This window comes from Abramis brama, assembly GCF_963993115.1.
Source record: "Abramis brama genome assembly, chromosome: 20".
Classification (NCBI taxonomy): domain Eukaryota; kingdom Metazoa; phylum Chordata; class Actinopteri; order Cypriniformes; family Leuciscidae; genus Abramis; species Abramis brama.
Genome location: NC_139982.1, coordinates 33,693,458 through 33,715,126, shown reverse-complemented (window position 1 = coordinate 33,715,126; position 21,669 = coordinate 33,693,458). Strand labels below are relative to the sequence as shown.

Genomic DNA, 21,669 nt, shown 5'->3' with positions numbered 1-21,669 from the left:
CAATACCTCATTTACTGTACGTACAATAAACAAATAAGTTTAAGAAAAAATTACAGTAATTCACCTAAAGTATTTTTCCCTGTTCCAAAGGCTGTGGTGCTTTCCTAGTGACCACACTGACTTACTACAGGTGGAATTTTGACAATACCTCCCTTACTGTACGTTCAATAAACAAATAAGTTTAAGAAAAAATTACAGTAATTCACCTATAGTATTTTTTCATGTTCCAAAGGCTGTAGTGCTTTCCTAGTGACCACACTGACTTACTACAGGTGGAATTTTGACAATACCTCCCTTACTGTACGTTCAATAAACAAATAAGTTTAAGAAAAAATTACAGTAATTCACCTAAAGTATTTTTCCCTGTTCCAAAGGAAGTAGGCTAGTGCTTTCCTAGTGACCACACTGACTTACTACAGGTGGAATTTTGACAATACCTCATTTACTGTACGTACAATAAACAAATAAGTTTAAGAAAAAATTACAGTAATTCACCTAAAGTATTTTTCCCTGTTCCAAAGGAAGTAGGCTAGTGCTTTCCTAGTGACCACACTGACTTACTACAGGTGGAATTTTGACAATACCTCTCTTACTGTACGTACAATAAACAAATAAGTTTAAGAAAAAATTACAGTAATTCACCTATAGTATTTTTTCATGTTCCAAAGGCTGTAGTGCTTTCCTAGTGATCAGACTGACTTACTACAGGTGGAATTTTGACAATACCTCCTTTATAAACAAATAGGTTTAAGAATAAATTACAGTAATTCCCCTAAAGTATTTTTTCCTGTTCCAAAGGCTGTAGTGCTTTCCTAGTGACCACACTGACTTACTACAGGTGGAATTTTGACAATACCTCCCTTACTGTACGTTCAGTATACAAATATTAATTTAAAAAAATTACAGTAATTCACCTATAATATTTTTTATATATTCCAAAGGTTGTAGTACTTTCATAGTGATCAGACTGACTTACTACATGTTAAATACTGCCAATACCTACCTTACTGTAAGTATAGTACAAACATATTATTATTAAAAAGTTATTGTAATTTCTCCTTTTTTCATGTTCCAATGGTTATAGTATGTTCCCAGTGATCACTCTACTCAATTAACTTTGATAAATGTATTAGGTAAAAGTATGTATTAGAACTGCTGTTCCTTGTACAACACAATTCTTTCATTGATTAAAAAAAGCAGATATTTTAGGTTAATCATATTTTCAACGTTATAAATAAGCAACACCCTTATTGTAATTATTCAAGTTAAGTTTTTGTTATGAAGTCCTGAAGAAGTGGATTCTGGAACACACTGCTGCTTCAATGTATATCTAATGAGTGATTATAATCAAGGTATTAATCAATAGTTTTTCTTCTAAATATCAAATGAGTTGAATGACTTCTCTAGGCTTATGAGATTTTACTTTGTTATAGAAATTATCAGTGTGATTATTGAAAATGTTATTTCATGCATTCTTTAAATGTCTGTATTTGATATCTGAGGTGTAACGTAAGGGTCTGGCCCATGCCAGGAATGCAGTAACAGTGCTTGCTCATTTAGCCTGGCTTCCAGAGATGAAATATGGACTTCTTTAACAGGTGTCACTACATCCATCTGCTTTTCTAGGCTACCCTGATAGCAATGGTCTCAGGAGTCATTGAAACCTATAGTTGAGAGACCATTTCTTAGTTAAATTCTTTACTTTACAGTTAGATTTAAAGTATCCTCTCCTTGAGAGAAATAACATGTTATATTAATGTTTTGAGAAGACTCTCCTCCTCACCAAATCCAATCTTGAAGAAACTGTGTCTGTGTGTGTTAGTATTCTTGGTTACATGTTAAGGAACAAGTGGAAATATAGCTGCAAGCAGTGATACGGGGCCAAGCCCATGAAGCAGCAGCAAGAGCAAGAATAGTAAAAACAGCAGAAATTGAAGAAAAAAGAGCTGGTTTAGAAGTACAGGTGAAAATGAACTCAAAATGAACAGAAGTTCAGATGAGAATGAACATATGAACAAGACATACATTAATCCAAGAGGAAGAAAGATTAGTGCAACGTTGAATAATAAAGGAATCGACATGACACAACATTACACACATTTTTTTTAAATCATCCCATGCGGGGCTCGAACCCATTATCTCTGGGTCAGATACCTGTCACTCATATCATTGCGCCACTGGGAAGTTGTGTTTTTGGTAAGATGAAGAAGGTCCAATAGTTGAAGTGAGACGCAATTCAAAATGAATAATTTTTGTATAAATTCGCTGCATGTTGTATTTATCAAGTTCGTTCACATATAGACAACATGTCTGGAACAGAAGCTACTTTTCCACCACTTAAGGCCACAATACCTCTTGCGGTCTGGGAATGTGCCACACAGGATTCAAACCCACAACCGGAATGGTTCAGGGTTTGCGGCATGTGGTTTAGCAGCTTGCGCCACTCAGATGACGCTGGCTTACCAAGCTGCCGAGGAGAGGCTTAAGTGTAAGAATGAGCACACAAAGGCATGTTAACCAGATTAGTTAAGTTAGCAAGATAAGTTAGCTTAATGCTAATGTAGTTTATGGTTAGCCTGATAGCTGAAGAGCCACATTAGAAAGAATGGCATCAGGTTAGCATGCTAACCAATTAGCATGCTAAGCTAACTACCATAAGACAACAAATACAGGTCAAATTTGGAGAAAAGTATATCAGGAACGGTAGCAAAAATAAAAAATCTGTTCAGTCACTTCTGTGTGGCTCGGTCCAAAGATCATCTGAGCCAATTTTTGTAAAAATTGAACAAAATTTGAATGAGGAGTAGCACAAAAAATTGAACACTATACTTTTCAAAATGGCCACTACTGTAATGGGCAGAGTCTTAATGTAAGATATTGATTGTGATCACCATGAGTGGAATCAGGTGTACTAAGTTTAATTTTACATCTATTTACATTCACATCTACACTCACCTAAAGGATTATTAGGAACACCATACTAATACTGTGTTTGACCCCCTTTCGTCTTTAGAACTGCCTTAATTCTACGTGGCATTGATTCAACAAGGTGCTGAAAGCATTCTTTAGAAATGTTGGCCCATATTGATAGGATAGCATCTTGCAGTTGATGGAGATTTGTGGGATGCACATCCAGGGCACGAAGCTCCCGTTCCACCACATCCCAAAGATGCTCTATTGGGTTGAGATCTGGTGACTGTGGGGGCCATTTTAGTACAGTGAACTCAAGAAACCAATTTGAAATGATTCGAGCTTTGTGAAATGGTGCATTATCCTGCTGGAAGTAGTCATCAGAGGATGGGTACATGGTGGTCATAAAGGGATGGACATGATCAGAAACAATGCTCAGGTAGGCCGTGGCATTTAAACGATGCCCAGTTGGCACTAAGGGGCCTAAAGTGTGCCAAGAAAACATCCCCCACACCATTACACCACCACCACCAGCCTGCACAGTGGTAACAAGGCATGATGGATCCATGTTCTCATTCTGTTTACGCCAAATTCTGACTCTACCATCTGAATGTCTCAACAGAAATCGAGACTCATCAGACCAGGCAACATTTTTCCAGTCTTCAACTGTCCAATTTTGGTGAGCTCGTGCAAATTGTAGCCTCTTTTTCCTATTTGTAGTGGAGATGAGTGGTACCCGGTGGGGTCTTCTGCTGTTGTAGCCCATCCGCCTCAAGGTTGTGCGTGTTGTGGCTTCACAAATGCTTTGCTGCATACCTCGGTTGTAACGAGTGGTTATTTCAGTCAAAGTTGCTCTTCTATCAGCTTGAATCAGTCGGCCCATTCTCCTCTGACCTCTAGCATCAACAAGGCATTTTCGCCCACAGGACTGCCGCATACTGGATGTTTTTCCCTTTTCACACCATTCTTTGTAAACCCTAGAAATGGTTGTGTGTGAAAATCCCAGTAACTGAGCAGATTGTGAAATACTCAGACCGGCCCGTCTGGCACCAACAACCATGCCACGCTCAAAATTGCTTAAATCACCTTTCTTTCCCATTCTGACATTCAGTGTGGAGTTCAGGAGATTGTCTTGACCAGGACCACACCCCTAAATGCATTGAAGCAACTGCCATGTGATTGGTTGATTAGATAATTGCATTAATGAGAAATTGAACAGATGTTCCTACACTGTAAAAAATTTTCGTAATTTTAACAGTAAAAAACTGTAAAAAAAGCAACGGAAAAAAATGTTAATTCCTTAACGGTATGTACCCTTACTATATACAGTGAAAAACTGTAATAGCTCTCACGGGACATTTCATGTAATTTTACATTAATATACTGTTAAATGTACGGATTTTGAAAGTACACTGTAAAAAAAAAACTTACCGTTGCATTTACCGTACCTTACCGTAAAAAATACGGTAGCAAATGTTTACTAATTTTACAAAGTTTTACATCATCGAACTAAAAATTACGGTGAAAAACTGCCAGCTGGTTGCCAGTACTTTACGGCATTGAACTAAAGTTTACGGTAAAAAACTGGCAGCTGGTTGAAAGCGATTTACCGTAAAAAAGATGGTAGTAATATTTTAGGTTTTATGGCATTGAACATTGAACTGAACTTTTATATAAAAAATAAAAAATAAAAAAATGCCAGCTGTGGTTTCCTGTAATCTAATTATTGTGAATTACCAGAGGTTTAGACGTTGATGTTCTATTGAAAATAATAAAGTTTTAAGTTACCATCATGGAGATGAGTGTTTGCTTTAGTTGGGCTCTTGACCCTTGACTTTTTAACTTTAGATTGTCTCTGCCTGCTGTAACTCTGTGTTTATAAGACATGTTGATTATGGCTAGGAAATCAGAGAGAAAATGAATCATGTGATGGCGGTTGTGTATCAGTGATGGCAATCACCATGTTTGATTCTCTGGTCTCTTATCTGTAATTATATGTGTTATTAATTTTACATTATTGATTGTAGTAGCCCTATGATTCTACAGCATGTGATCCATCATTGCTGTGATAATCAGAATTTTTTTTTAAACATTGTGTACAATAACAGTTTGAACTGCTGTATCTTTCAGACACACACACAGACATCAAGAATCAGCATATGAATCTCAACAATGGTGATGATAAAAGTGCAGCGCACTTGATGGAGCCTCCAATCAAAACTCATCAGTATCTCCCAGCATGCATTGCAGCAGGAATACATTATGCTGAATTGCCTTAGTATTTTCTTTTATTATTATATCTGCTTTTATTTTTGATGTTGTTTTTGTTGCAGCTTTTTAGTAGCTTGTTTTGTGATGTTCAGAGTTTTATCTGATTATTGTGTTGATTGTCACCGTTGTTGAGATTCATATGCTGATTCTTGATGTCTGTGTTGGTTTAAATTGAGCAGTAGTTTAAAACTTTTTTCTACACCATGTATTTTTAAAGTTCTTCAGATTATCTGTTGCTCACTTACAGAGATATTATACTCAATAATATGAAATATTTATTTGTAATATTATAATTAATATTACCACTTCGCTCATAAAGTGAGAAATAAGACTCTTTATGAGATCAGTGATTCAGGCCACAATATGACGATTATCTCATCATTAACCTGCCATCATTACCTGGTCACATTTTCTCTCTGATTTTCATGCCATAACGTTTGTGTTATATAACCACACAGTTAAGGCAGTCAGAGTAAATCTAAAGTTAAAAAGTCAAGGGTCAAGAGCCCAACTAAAGCAAACACTCATCTCCATGATGGTAACTTCAAACTTTATTATTTTCAATAAAACATCAACATCTAAACCTCTGGTAATTCTCAATAATTAGATTACAGGAAACCACAGCTGGCAGGTTTTTATTTTTTATATAAAAGTTCAGTTCAATGTTCAATGCCATAAAACCTAAAATATTACTACCGTATTTTTTACGGTAAAGCACTTGCAAGCTGCTAGTTTTTTACCGTAAACTTTAGTTCAGTGCCGTAAAAGCAAAAAAAAATTCTACCGTATTTTTTACGGTAAAGTACTGGCAACCACAGCTGCCAGTTTTTTTCCGTAATATTTAGATCACTGCCGTAAAACCTAAAATATTACTACCATATTTTTTACGGTAAATCGCTTTCAACCAGCTGCCAGTTTTTTACCGTAAACTTTAGTTCAATGCCGTAAAACATAAATATTTATACCGTATTTTTTATGGAAAAGTACTGGCAACCAGCTGACAGTTTTTTCACCGTAATTTTTAGTTCGATGATGTAAAATTTTGTAAAATTAGTAAACATTTGCTACCATATTTTTTACGGTAAATGCAACGGTAAGTTTTTTTTTTTACAGTGTACTTCCAAAATCCGTACATTTAAAGGTATATTAATGTAAAATTACATGAAATGTCCTGTGAGAGCTATTACAGTTTTTCACTCTATATAGAAAGGGTACATACCGTTAAGGAATTAACTTTTTTTTTTCGTTGCTTTTTTACAGTTTTTTACTGTTAAAATTACGAACATTTTTTACAGTGTAGCTTGTCTGGTGATAGTCCAATGCAGCATACATTGGGTACCATCTTTGGCACTGTTCACATTGGTAAACATGACAAGGATTAATTATGTAACAAACCACTAACAGTTATAGTTATGTGTGTTAACCAATTACATAATGCAATGAATAAATATTAAATAACATGTTCAATTGCTTAAATATTTTTGTTTACCCAAAGTAGTCCTGACTGAAAACATTTGAAAAAATTGTATTCAAACACACACATTTGTTTTACTTAAACTTTTACGTCACTTCACTAAAAGAAAATATAGTAAAGTAAAAAGTACTTGACAAAACAATCAGTTAAAGGGTTTAATATAAGAACAACTTAAACCAACACTGTAAAATGTAATATGTTGACTCTACTTAGAAAAGGTGAGGAAACCAATTGCCTTAAAATTTCCAAGTAAAGTAGTGTATTAATTTTGTTAATCTAGTATACTCAAGCACTCTTGAATCAAAATCATTAGTTGTGTTAACTTCTCATTAGAGTTCACGTTACTAGGAAAATATCAGGAAACCAATTGCTCTAAAAAAAGCAAGTAAAGTGAAATAGGAATAGTATGTGGTACTGACAAATGCTTAGTTAGTAAAGTTCACTTACACAAGAGTTCTAGTAACTAAAAAATAACTGTAGAGAGTACTTGATAATTTACTTTAAATGAAATGTATTTGTCACCATGGTTGTGTTTTGCATGCTGAATGATGAAGTCTGTGTGAGTCAAGCATGATCAATTACAAGATTTTCACAAATATAGAGGGATTATATAAACCCAATTAACTGTTTCAGAAAGTGTTTAGGCATAAACAGTAGCAACAAAATTATAAAAGATCACTAATTGACACGAGTTACATTATACACCATTCATATTTTCTCTCTCACACACACACACACACACACATACACACACACACACACACACACACACATATATATATATATATATATGTGTGTGTGTGTGTGTGTGTGTGTAGTATTACTTCTCTTTCTTTGACACTAAACAACTGATTTATTGTTGCATCACTGCATCTATAGAAAGAGAATCATAATAAAGAAAATATAGTTCCAAGTGCCCAACCAAAGGGATCACTAATCGCCATAATGGTGACTAAAAATATTTTAAGAAAATCTAAATCAATTTATGAAGTCAACTTATGTTACGTTCTTACAAATTTTTCAGTTGTATTGACAATTCAACATTCAAGATTACTTTGGGAAATGAGTGAATGCAAACAAAGACAAATAACTGCAGAAGTGGAGGAAATTAGTGAAAAGTCCATTAAGAATTTCTCTGCCTCAAAAACTACACTCAAACCAATCAATTAATCTTAACTTGGGTTTTCTGAGTAAATAAAACATAGTATGTGAATAGTACAGATTACTAGATTTTTACAATTAAGTTAAGACATTAAGTAAAGTTAACTAAAAAGTTTTAGTAAGAACCACTGTTGGATTTTACAGTGAAGAGAGGATCAACAACAGCAAAATTTTGAAGAGGTGATATTGAAATATTACTCTAACCACGAGGAATTAATTACAACTTTTATGTATAATCCCAGTGGAAAAATTAGAAAGATAATAGAAACAATAAAGATAATAAAACAGTGCACTGTACAGTATCTTGAATGCCTCCATGATCTTGCTGGTCATTATCTGTCAGATTTGCTGCACCAATGCGTACAGGTTCAGTCACTACTGTTAATAATAATGTAGCCCCTATTAATGTACTACAACCTTAAACAAACAAAACCCCTTTTAGTGAATTACAGTTATTATATATATTATTATGTAAAACAGTATTATTAGATATTGTCAAAATTTCACCTGTAGTAAGTCTGTGTGGTCACTAGGAAAGCACTACAATCTTTGGAATATATAAAAAAAACACTATAGGTGAATTACAGTTTATTACATAAACATATGTAATAAACACATGTAATAATGTTTATTACATAAAAATATTTGATAATTGTACATTAAAGGAGGTATTGTCAAAATTTCACCTGTAGTAAGTCAGTGTGGTCACTAGGAAAACACTACACCCTTTGGAACGCGGAAAAATAGTTATGGTCAATTACAGTAAATTTTCCATAAACCTATTTGATAATAGTATATACAGTAAGAGAGTTATTGTCAAAATTTCACCTGTAGTACTTCAGTCAGGTCACTAGGAAAGTACTACACCCTTTGAAACATGAAAAGAATACTTTAGGGGAATTACAGTAATTTTTTCATAAACATAATTGACAATAGTACGTACAGTATGCGAGTTATTGTGGAAATTTCACCTGTAGTAAGTCAGTCAGGTCACTAGGAAAGTACTACACCCTTTGGAATGCAGAAAAATACTTTAGGTGAATTACAGAAATTTTTTCATAAACATAATTGACAATAGTACGTACAGTATGCAAGTTATTGTGGAAATTTCACCTGTAGTAAGTCAGTCAGGTCACTAGGAAAGTACTACACCCTTTGGAATGCGGAAAAATAGTTACGGTCATTTACAGTTAATTTTTCATAAACATATTTGACAATGGCACGTACAGTATGCGAGTTATTGTGGAAATTTCACCTGTAGTACTTCAGTCAGGTCACTAGGAAAGTACTACACCCTTTGGAACACGAAAAGAATACTTTAGGGGAAATACAGTAATTTTTAAATAAACATTTGATAATTGTACGTATAGTATGGGAGTTATTGTCAAAATTTCACCTGTAGTAAGTCAGTCAGGTCACTAGGAAAGTACTACAGCCTTTGGATCACGGAAAAATAGTTACGGTCAATTACAGTACATTTTTCATAAACCTATTTGATAATAGTATATACAGTAAGGGAGTTATTGTCAAAATGTCACCTGTAGTAAGTCAGTCAGGTCACTAGGAAAGTACTACACCCTTTGGAACATGAAAAGAATACTTTAGGGGAATTACAGTAATTTTTTCATAAGCATAATTGACAATAGTACGTACAGTAAGGTAGATATTGTCAAAATTTCACCTAGAGTAAGTCACACTGGTCATTAGGAAAGCACTACGCCCTTTGGTAGGGCTGGGCGATTTAAATCGCGATATTGTTATGCGCATCTCGTCAGTAAAGCCGGTTCCTTGATTAGTAGTAAATCGCCATCACCTGCTTTCAGATGGAGCGGCATTTAGGGCTGATGAGATAATTAAGTGATTCATTTAGTGATGATTGAGCATTATTGAAGACACCTGATGTTAACAAGCAGAATCACTGAAGGAGAAAATCACAAATTGTAAGTTACCATTAAGGTGATGGGTGTTTGCTTTAGTTGGGCTCTTGACCATTATATGTTTAATTTAATATTTACTGTTGTTTGACTGCTGTTATTGATTTATAACAGTTAAATGAACAAAGTAAAATGTTATCTTATAGTGTTGGTTATGTTTTGACAATCATGCTGTGATCTGAAAAATGAAACTTATTGAGATAGTTTGGTTTAACTTGTTAGCAGCAGTTTTGTGATTTTTCAGCCTATGATTATCAGTACTTTACTTATAATTAAAAATATTTAATAAACATTGTTCTGATCAAAAGACATTCGGATAAATTCATTTAAAACACAGACATCAATAATCAGCCTGTGAATCTCAACAATGGTGACAATAATAAAGCATGTTGCAGTGTCTGCCACCAATCACAACTCAATAATGGCTCCCATCATGCATTGCGGTATGAATAAATTATGATCTGAATTGTCTTTGTAATTTACTTTTCCTAATTTAATATTCTGCTCCTCACCATTGTTGAGATGCATAGACTGAATCTTGACATCTGTGTGTGCCTAAAAGAATGTTTTTTTTTTAAAACAACTTTTAAGAAATCCTTTATATTATATAAAAAATTCTGGGCATTTATGCAGATTCACAGTTATGCTGTAACCAACAACATAAATCGAAGTCAGAAAGAAGGATTTTAATGAGTTCAGTGATCAAGTTCAAATGATGATTGTCATAATATAACCAACACCATCAGATCACTTTTTTTTCTTTGTTCATCTGGCAGTTATAACTCAGATACAACAGCCAAACAAAATCTAAAGTTAATAATATATGGGTCAAGAGTCCAACTAAAGCAACCATTGATGTCATAACGGTGGCTTACAATTTGAGATTTTCTCCTTCAGTGATTCTGCTTGTTAACATCAGGTGTCTTCAATAATGTTCAATCATCACCAAATTAATCACTTAATTATCTCATTAACTTAAACACTCTTGAGTGTGGACTCATACACTCCCAGGAGTGTTAATTTAACACTGGAGTTTTTGCTGTATACAAAGAGCCGTAGTTAACTGACAAGCTGAGCCATATCACATTAAATATCGCTGGCGATACGTCCGCGATATTATTGCGATATGGCTCAGCTTGTCAGTTAACTACGGCTCTTTGTAGTAAATGCCGCTCCATCTGAAAGCAGGTGATGGCGATTTACTACTAATCAAGGAACCGGCTTTACTAACGAGATGCGCATAACAATATCGTGCGATATATCGCCCAGCCCTACCCTTTGGAACATGAAAAAATACTTTAGGTGAATTACAGTAATTTTTTCATAAACATAATTGACAATAGTACGTACAGTAAGGGAGATATTGTCAAAATTTCACCTGTAGTACTTCAGTCAGGTCACTAGGAAAGTACTACACCCTTTGAAACATGAAAAGAATACTTTAGGGGAATTACAGTAATTTTTTCATAAACATAATTGACAATAGTACGCACAGTAAGGGAGATATTGTCAAAATTTCACCTGGAGTACTTCAGTCAGGTCACTAGGAAAGCACTACACCCTTTGGAACATGAAAAGAATACTTTAGGGGAATTACAGTAATTTTTTCATAAACATATTTGACAATGGCACGTACAGTATGCGAGTTATTGTGGAAATTTCACCTGTAGTAAGTCAGTCAGGTCACTAGGAAAGTACTACACCCTTTGGAACGCGGAAAAATAGTTACAGTCATTTACAGTTAATTTTTCATTAACATAATTGACAATAGTACGTACAGTATGCGAGTTATTGTGGAAATTTCACCTGTAGTAAGTCAGTCAGGTCACTAGGAAAGTACTACACCCTTTGGAACGCGGAAAAATAGTTACAGTCATTTACAGTTAATTTTTCATAAACATATTTGACAATGGCACGTACAGTATGCGAGTTATGGTGGAAATTTCACCTGTAGTAAGTCAGTCAGGTCACTAGGAAAGTACTACACCCTTTGGAACGCGGAAAAATAGTTACAGTCATTTACAGTTAATTTTTCATTAACATAATTGACAATAGTACGTACAGTATGCGAGTTATTGTGGAAATTTCACCTGTAGTAAGTCAGTCAGGTCACTAGGAAAGTACTACACCCTTTGGAACGCGGAAAAATAGTTACAGTCATTTACAGTTAATTTTTCATAAACATATTTGACAATGGCACGTACAGTATGCGAGTTATGGTGGAAATTTCACCTGTAGTAAGTCAGTCAGGTCACTAGGAAAGTACTACACCCTTTGGAACGCGGAAAAATAGTTACAGTCATTTACAGTTAATTTTTCATAAACATATTTGACAATGGCACGTACAGTATGCGAGTTATGGTGGAAATTTAACCTGGAGCAAGTCAGCCCGGTCATTAGGAAAGCACTACACTCTTTGGATAATAAAAAAAATCCCTTTGGTGAATTAATGTAGTTTCATTCTAAAATAGTTGTGTACTGTATGTACAGTCAGGCAGGTATTGGCAAAATCTCACATGTAGTAAGTCAATGTCTTTGCTTTAATGAGGTTGTAATTTGAGGTAGTGTATTTCTTTGTAGGGTGTGCTATGTAACTTAAAAATTATTCAATAACCATCACAGACACTTTGAAGGTATACGATGAAACTGTACTTTGTTTATAATGGTTGCAATGTTTTTTTAAAGCAAATCATTCCTCTATAAATACATCCATGAAGTAAAGAAGTTACTGTTTTCAGCCATTACAGTAATAAATAAATGTAGATAATGTAATATTGTTTGATGGAAGGTGTGCCATAGAACCCCATAGGAGTTTTGCAAGTTTTTTAAATGTTCACCTGTTAGGGGCGCACAGTCAAAGACCCAGAACCAGATATGATGAATGAAGACCAGGAGTCAGCATTATAATAAATTAAAGAAAAGATACTGAAGAGTTTTCAGTTTCATCAGCAGATGTCAGCTTCAAGACTGACTCACACAGGAGTTCGTAGGCTGCCCTGCTTAGTTACAAAGATCACAGCAGATTTACCATTTCCAAGGGCATTGATTACATCATTGCTTACAGGTTAGCTACTTCTGATTGGCTAAGTACACATAAAATCTAAACAATTTTCCACACATATACAGATAAACTGAAGCATTTCTCCATCGATTATGCAGCTGAAACTCGGACCCTGAAGTTAGGCACGTCGTGATCTTCCAGGTCTCAGATTTGGGTTGCTGGGCGCCAGCATGACCCGAACAACACTCTGCCAGTGGTTTCTTAACCTGTAATCAAGAAGACTAACACACACACTGACACACAGCTTTTTCAAGGTTGGATTTGGCCAGGCTCTAACTATAAACAGGAGAGTATTCTCAAAACATCAGGATTATGCGTTCTTTCTCCAAGAAGAACTACACTTTAGTCTAACTAGAAAGTAAGGCTTTAACTGAGAAAAGTTCCCTTAAACGATAGACTTCAATGACCCCTGTGACTCCCAGATGTATGTATTGACACATGTTGAAGGCCTTTCTTAACAAATCTTTCCATATTTCATTTCTGGAAGCCGGGCTAAATGAGCAAGCACTGTTACTGCATTCAAATATCAAATACAGACATTAGAGAATACATGAATAGAATATTTCAGTAATCTTCACTGGTAACTTCTAAAACAAAGTAAAATCTAGTGTTGCTTTCGTCAACGAAAATTATGACGAAATATTGTCGTCAACGAACCGTTATCACCTGACGAAAACGAGACGAGACTAGACGTAAATGCATGGTCATGTGACGATGACTAAAATACATGTATAATGCAATATCGTTGACGAATAAAAACGAGACTAAATGTGGTTTAAAAAATAAAAACTATGCTAAAATGTCTCTTCATTTTCGTTGACCAAAACGAGACGAGACGAAATGTAACGTCACGACGAATGAGAGAGTTGTGCGTGAACCCATAGCTTTGTCGGCTTTAAATTCTGGATTGCGATCTGGTCACCCGATTATCAGCGAATTTAACCATATATTACTCCATTAGTTATTCTATTAAAATGTCTCATTGATATATTTGACACATTCATAATCATTACTTTTGCTGGTTCTTTGTGACAGCTGTTATGTGCGTTATTGGCAGCGTCTCTTACATGAACACGTCACCGCATTAGCGCCAGAACATGGAGATTTTATTTTAGAGTATAATCGCACAACCTATTCGATATTTTATAATTAAATAAACTAATCGAATATCCAAAAATCGTGACTCATCCCTGCATGGAATCTCTTGTTTCTTTTCCCAAATCTTCACTCACGTCACGTCTCACCCATTTTCTAAAGGTAGCCTATTATAAACGTTTCTTGGTTCACTTTTAATTAAGCCTATTATATTCGTATTCTTTACTGTGGTAAAGTAGAAAAACTCTGTAGGACAGATAGCCTACATTTGTACTTGCATGTCAAATTCTTTTTAACACAGTTTGTGCTTGTTATATTAGACATTGGGCGCGAGTTTAGTTGTAAAGCGCGTTTGACACGTGTGGGTGATTTTTAGTTTCACTTTCTCTGGCAGCGCAATCTCAAACACAGCCTAAATATCTTGCCCTTGTGGAGGATAAAATTCGCTCTTCAAACCAATTTACATCAAGTAGAAAACACGAAGATATCATAAAGAGATCGATATCTTCGTGTTTTCCTGCTCGTGTCCCACATCCCGCTCAAAGCGCAGAGTGCATCGCGTCTTTGTGTGGAAATATAAAACGAGTTTTTTTTTTTTTTTTAATAACCCCCCGAATATTAAAATTTAATATTATTTTTTAATAATAATACCGCGGTGGTAAAAAAAACCTGCCACCGTCACAGCCCTAAATATAGGCCTACTAAATAGCCTATAATAAGATAGCCTTGTTTGAAATTATATATTGACTGGGTTAAATAGAATCGCATTACTAAAAAGAGACTAAAATACAATTTTCATTGACTAAAACTAGACTAAAATGTCATCAGTTTTCGTCGACTAAAACTAGACTAAAATGTCATCAGTTTTCGTTGACTAAAACTAGACTAAAATGTCATCAGTTTTCGTCGACTAAAACTTGACTAGACTAAAAAGAGTATGAATGTGACTAAAACTAATAAAAACTAAAATGACAGCCTGACACAAAGACTAGACTAAAACTAAAATTAAAACAGGCCGCCAAAAACAACACTAGTAAAATCTCATAAGTATTAACTCATGTAATATTTAGAAAGAAAACCTTGATTATAATCACTCATTACATATACATTGAAGCAGCAGTTTATTCCAAAATCCACACCCTTCACACCCAAAATAAACATCATGTTTGCTGTCATGCTTTCTGAGTACTTGTCAATAATCTGATGGATTCAGTACCACAGTGATATTTCTGCAGGACTGTAAACATCAATCAATGCACATGAATTGTGTTATTGTGACGTGAGAGTTTAATGTTAAACGAAGATGCTATACAAAAGGAAAACATAAAAGATAGTTTAGCCATTCTTTTTATTCAATACCTGGAGAACACTGTTACACTGTAAAGTCTTTATTGCACTTAAAAACAGAAAAACAGAGGTGCATAAAACAGCGAGACATGGGCTGTAGTATGTTCTGTAGGGTCCAGATAAGACGATCCAACTTGGTAAACGGTCCACTTAGGTAAAGTTGGTCTTATATTCGCTCATTCGGACTTCCGCGTTTAAACACTTTTTCAATAGTATGTGCAATAAAGCTACTTTTTGCAAATTCTAAGCAGCTACATGATGTTGACAACAAAGATGGTCAACTACTACATTTTCCACAATCGATAAAAATGGGCAAGTATTGTTTTAATGGCACACTTACTTGCGAATGTCCACTGAATGTCCAATGTAGTGTGGTGAACAAGATAGGGACCGTCTAAAAAGTTGTAATTTTTTTTCATTGCGTGCAAACAGACAACTACATTTTAGCCAACTACAGATGTACCAGCAAATATCTCTAACATTATGAGTTCTAATGCTATAGAATGTCCTTTAGCAACAATAAAAACTGCATTATAATGATGGTGTTTAAAAAGGTGTTTAGGAAATAAGAAAGAATGAACATGTACATGAACTGTAATTTGGTAACAATCCAGACTGTAGAAAGTACAAAATCATGTGTAATCTCCTGAACATAGTTAATCGCTTCATTTTACAACTGTTTATATTAATTTATTTGAAATCAAAATGAACAAGAACCGTGTTGGTGTTGGTTTTAATAATGACATATGATTTATTTCAATAGGTTTTGCAAGCATGGGCCGACTGTTCCAAAGCAAGTTGGATCGTCTTATCTGGACCCTACAGAACATACTACAGCCCATGTCTCGCTGTTTTATGCACCTCTGTTTTTCTGTTTTTAAGTGCAATAAAGACTTTACAGTGTAACAGTGTTCTCCAGGTATTGAATAAAAAGAATGGCTAAACTATCTTTTATGTTTTCCTTTTGTATAGCATCTTCGTTTAACATTAAACTCTCACGTCACAATAACACAATTCATGTGCATTGATTGATGTTTACAGTCCTGCAGAAATATCACTGTGGTACTGAATCCATCAGATTATTGACAAGTACTCAGAAAGCATGACAGCAAACATGATGTTTATTTTGGGTGTGAAGGGTGTGGATTTTGGAATAAACTGCTGCTTCAATGTATATGTAATGAGTGATTATAATCAAGGTTTTCTTTCTAAATATTACATGAGTTAATACTTATGAGATTTTACTTTGTTTTAGAAGTTACCAGTGAAGATTACTGAAATATTCTATTCATGTATTCTCTAATGTCTGTATTTGATATTTGAATGCAGTAACAGTGCTTGCTCATTTAGCCCGGCTTCCAGAAATGAAATATGGAAAGATTTGTTAAGAAAGGCCTTCAACATGTGTCAATACATACATCTGGGAGTCACAGGGGTCATTGAAGTCTATCGTTTAGGGGAACTTTTCTCAGTTAAAGCCTTACTTTCTAGTTAGACTAAAGTGTAGTTCTTCTTGGAGAAAGAACGCATAATCCTGATGTTTTGAGAATACTCTCCTGTTTATAGTTAGAGCCTGGCCAAATCCAACCTTGAAAAAGCTGTGTGTCAGTGTGTGTGTTAGTCTTCTTGATTACAGGTTAAGAAACCACTGGCAGAGTGTTGTTCGGGTCATGCTGGCGCCCAGCAACCCAAATCTGAGACCTGGAAGATCACGACGTGCCTAACTTCAGGGTCCGAGTTTCAGCTGCATAATCGATGGAGAAATGCTTCAGTTTATCTGTATATGTGTGGAAAATTGTTTAGATTTTATGTGTACTTAGCCAATCAGAAGTAGCTAACCTGTAAGCAATGATGTAATCAATGCCCTTGGAAATGGTAAATCTGCTGTGATCTTTGTAACTAAGCAGGGCAGCCTACGAACTCCTGTGTGAGTCAGTCTTGAAGCTGACATCTGCTGATGAAACTGAAAACTCTTCAGTATCTTTTCTTTAATTTATTATAATGCTGACTCCTGGTCTTCATTCATCATATCTGGTTCTGGGTCTTTGACTGTGCGCCCCTAACAGGTGAACATTTAAAAAACTTGCAAAACTCCTATGGGGTTCTATGGCACACCTTCCATCAAACAATATTACATTATCTACATTTATTTATTACTGTAATGGCTGAAAACAGTAACTTCTTTACTTCATGGATGTATTTATAGAGGAATGATTTGCTTTAAAAAAACATTGCAACCATTATAAACAAAGTACAGTTTCATCGTATACCTTCAAAGTGTCTGTAATGGTTATTGAATAATTTTTAAGTTACATAGCACACCCTACAAAGAAATACACTACCTCAAATTACAACCTCATTAAAGCAAAGACATTGACTTACTACATGTGAGATTTTGCCAATACCTGCCTGACTGTACATACAGTACACAACTATTTTAGAATGAAACTACATTAATTCACCAAAGGGATTTTTTTTATTATCCAAAGAGTGTAGTGCTTTCCTAATGATCGGGCTGACTTGCTCCAGGTTAAATTTCCACCATAACTCGCATACTGTACGTGCCATTGTCAAATATGTTTATGAAAAATTAACTGTAAATGACTGTAACTATTTTTCCGCGTTCCAAAGGGTGTAGTACTTTCCTAGTGACCTGACTGACCTACTACAGGTGAAATTTCCACAATAACTCGCATACTGTACGTACTATTGTCAATTATGTTAATGAAAAATTAACTGTAAATGACTGTAACTATTTTTCCGCGTTCCAAAGGGTGTAGTACTTTCCTAGTGACCTGACTGACTTACTACAGGTGAAATTTCCACAATAACTCGCATACTGTACGTGCCATTGTCAAATATGTTTATGAAAAAATTACTGTAATTCCCCTAAAGTATTCTTTTCATGTTTCAAAGGGTGTAGTACTTTCCTAGTGACCTGACTGAAGTACTACAGGTGAAATTTCCACAATAACTCGCATACTGTACGTGCCATTGTCAAATATGTTTATGAAAAATTAACTGTAAATGACTGTAACTATTTTTCCGCGTTCCAAAGGGTGTAGTACTTTCCTAGTGACCTGACTGACTTACTACAGGTGAAATTTCCACAATAACTCGCATACTGTACGTACTATTGTCAATTATGTTTATGAAAAATTAACTGTAAATGACTGTAACTATTTTTCCGCGTTCCAAAGGGTGTAGTACTTTCCTAGTGACCTGACTGACTTACTACAGGTGAAATTTCCACAATAACTCGCATACTGTACGTGCCATTGTCAAATATGTTTATGAAAAATTAACTGTAAATGACTGTAACTATTTTTCCGCGTTCCAAAGGGTGTAGTACTTTCCTAGTGACCTGACTGACTTACTACAGGTGAAATTTCCACAATAACTTGCATACTGTACGTACTATTGTCAATTATGTTTATGAAAAATTAACTGTAAATGACTGTAACTATTTTTCCGCGTTCCAAAGGGTGTAGTACTTTCCTAGTGACCTGACTGACTTACTACAGGTGAAATTTCCACAATAACTCGCATACTGTACGTGCCATTGTCAAATATGTTTATGAAAAATTAACTGTAAATGACTGTAACTATTTTTCCGCGTTCCAAAGGGTGTAGTACTTTCCTAGTGACCTGACTGACTTACTACAGGTGAAATTTCCACAATAACTCGCATACTGTACGTGCCATTGTCAAATATGTTTATGAAAAATTAACTGTAAATGACTGTAACTATTTTTCCGCGTTCCAAAGGGTGTAGTACTTTCCTAGTGACCTGACTGACTTACTACAGGTGAAATGTCCACAATAACTCGCATACTGTACGTACTATTGTCAAATATGTTTATGAAAAATTAACTGTAAATGACTGTAACTATTTTTCTGCGTTCCAAAGGGTGTAGTACTTTCCTAGTGACCTGACTGACTTACTACAGGTGAAATTTCCACAATAACTCGCATACTGTACGTGCCATTGTCAAATATGTTTATGAAAAATTAACTGTAAATGACTGTAACTATTTTTCCACGTTCCAAAGGCTGTAGTACTTTCCTAGTGACCTGACTGACTCACTACAGGTGAAATTTCCACAATAACTCGCATACTGTACGTACTATTGTCAATTATGTTTATGAAAAAATTACTGTAATTCCCCTAAAGTATTCTTTTCATGTTTCAAAGGGTGTAGTACTTTCCTAGTGACCTGACTGAAGTACTACAGGTGAAATTTCCACAATAACTCGCATACTGTACGTGCCATTGTCAAATATGTTTATGAAAAATTAACTGTAAATGACTGTAACTATTTTTCCGCGTTCCAAAGGGTGTAGTACTTTCCTAGTGACCTGACTGACTTACTACAGGTGAAATTTCCACAATAACTCGCATACTGTACGTAATATTGTCAATTATGTTTATGAAAAAATTACTGTAATTCCCCTAAAGTATTATTTTCGTGTTCCAAAGGGTGTAGTGCTTTCCTAGTGACCTGACTGAAGTACTCCAGGTGAAATTTTGACAATATCTCCCTTACTGTGCGTACTATTGTCAATTATGTTTATGAAAAAATTACTGTAATTCCCCTAAAGTATTCTTTTCATGTTTCAAAGGGTGTAGTACTTTCCTAGTGACCTGACTGAAGTACTACAGGTGAAATTTTGACAATATCTCCCTTACTGTACGTACTATTGTCAATTATGTTTATGAAAAAATTACTGTAATTCACCTAAAGTATTTTTTCATGTTCCAAAGGGCGTAGTGCTTTCCTAATGACCAGTGTGACTTACTCTAGGTGAAATTTTGACAATATCTACCTTACTGTACGTACTATTGTCAATTATGCTTATGAAAAAATTACTGTAATTCCCCTAAAGTATTTTTTCATGTTCCAAAGGGCGTAGTGCTTTCCTAATGACCAGTGTGACTTACTCTAGGTGAAATTTTGACAATATCTACCTTACTGTACGTACTATTGTCAATTATGCTTATGAAAAAATTACTGTAATTCCCCTAAAGTATTCTTTTCATGTTCCAAAGGGTGTAGTACTTTCCTAGTGACCTGACTGACTCACTACAGGTGAAATTTCCACAATAACTCGCATACTGTACGTACTATTGTCAATTATGTTTATGAAAAAATTACTGTAATTCCCCTAAAGTATTCTTTTCATGTTTCAAAGGGTGTAGTACTTTCCTAGTGACCTGACTGAAGTACTACAGGTGAAATTTTGACAATAACTCTCTTACTGTATATACTATTATCAAATAGGTTTATGGAAAATTTACTGTAATTGACCATAACTATTTTTCCGCGTTCCAAAGGGTGTAGTGTTTTCCTAGTGACCACACTGACTTACTACAGGTGAAATTTTGACAATACCTCCTTTAATGTACAATTATCAAATATTTTTATGTAATAAACATTATTACATGTGTTTATTACATATGTTTATGTAATAAACTGTAATTCACCTATAGTGTTTTTTTTATATATTCCAAAGATTGTAGTGCTTTCCTAGTGACCACACAGACTTACTACAGGTGAAATTTTGACAATATCTAATAATACTGTTTTACATAATAATATATATAATAACTGTAATTCACTAAAAGGGGTTTTGTTTGTTTAAGGTTGTAGTACATTAATAGGGGCTACATTATTATTAACAGTAGTGACTGAACCTGTACGCATTGGTGCAGCAAATCTGACAGATAATGAACAGCAAGATCATGGAGGCATTCAAGATACTGTACAGTGCACTGTTTTATTATCTTTATTGTTTCTATTATCTTTCTAATTTTTCCACTGGGATTATACATAAAAGTTGTAATTAATTCCTCGTGGTTAGAGTAATATTTCAATATCACCTCTTCAAAATTTTGCTGTTGTTGATCCTCTCTTCACTGTAAAATCCAACAGTGGTTCTTACTAAAACTTTTTAGTTAACTTTACTTAATGTCTTAACTTAATTGTAAAAATCTAGTAATCTGTACTATTCACATACTATGTTTTATTTACTCAGAAAACCCAAGTTAAGATTAATTGATTGGTTTGAGTGTAGTTTTTGAGGCAGAGAAATTCTTAATGGACTTTTCACTAATTTCCTCCACTTCTGCAGTTATTTGTCTTTGTTTGCATTCACTCATTTCCCAAAGTAATCTTGAATGTTGAATTGTCAATACAACTGAAAAATTTGTAAGAACGTAACATAAGTTGACTTCATAAATTGATTTAGATTTTCTTAAAATATTTTTAGTCACCATTATGGCGATTAGTGATCCCTTTGGTTGGGCACTTGGAACTATATTTTCTTTATTATGATTCTCTTTCTATAGATGCAGTGATGCAACAATAAATCAGTTGTTTAGTGTCAAAGAAAGAGAAGTAATACTACACACACAC

The 21,669-nt window shown here is 34.6% G+C and overlaps 1 protein-coding gene across 1 annotated transcript in view; it reads right to left on the bottom strand.

Annotated features, from left to right (window-relative positions):
* LOC311071303 (uncharacterized protein) overlaps positions 1-21,669 on the bottom strand; it is a 32,346-nt gene that overhangs the window by 1,698 nt on the left and 8,979 nt on the right. The gene's annotated exons all lie outside the window — the stretch shown is intronic.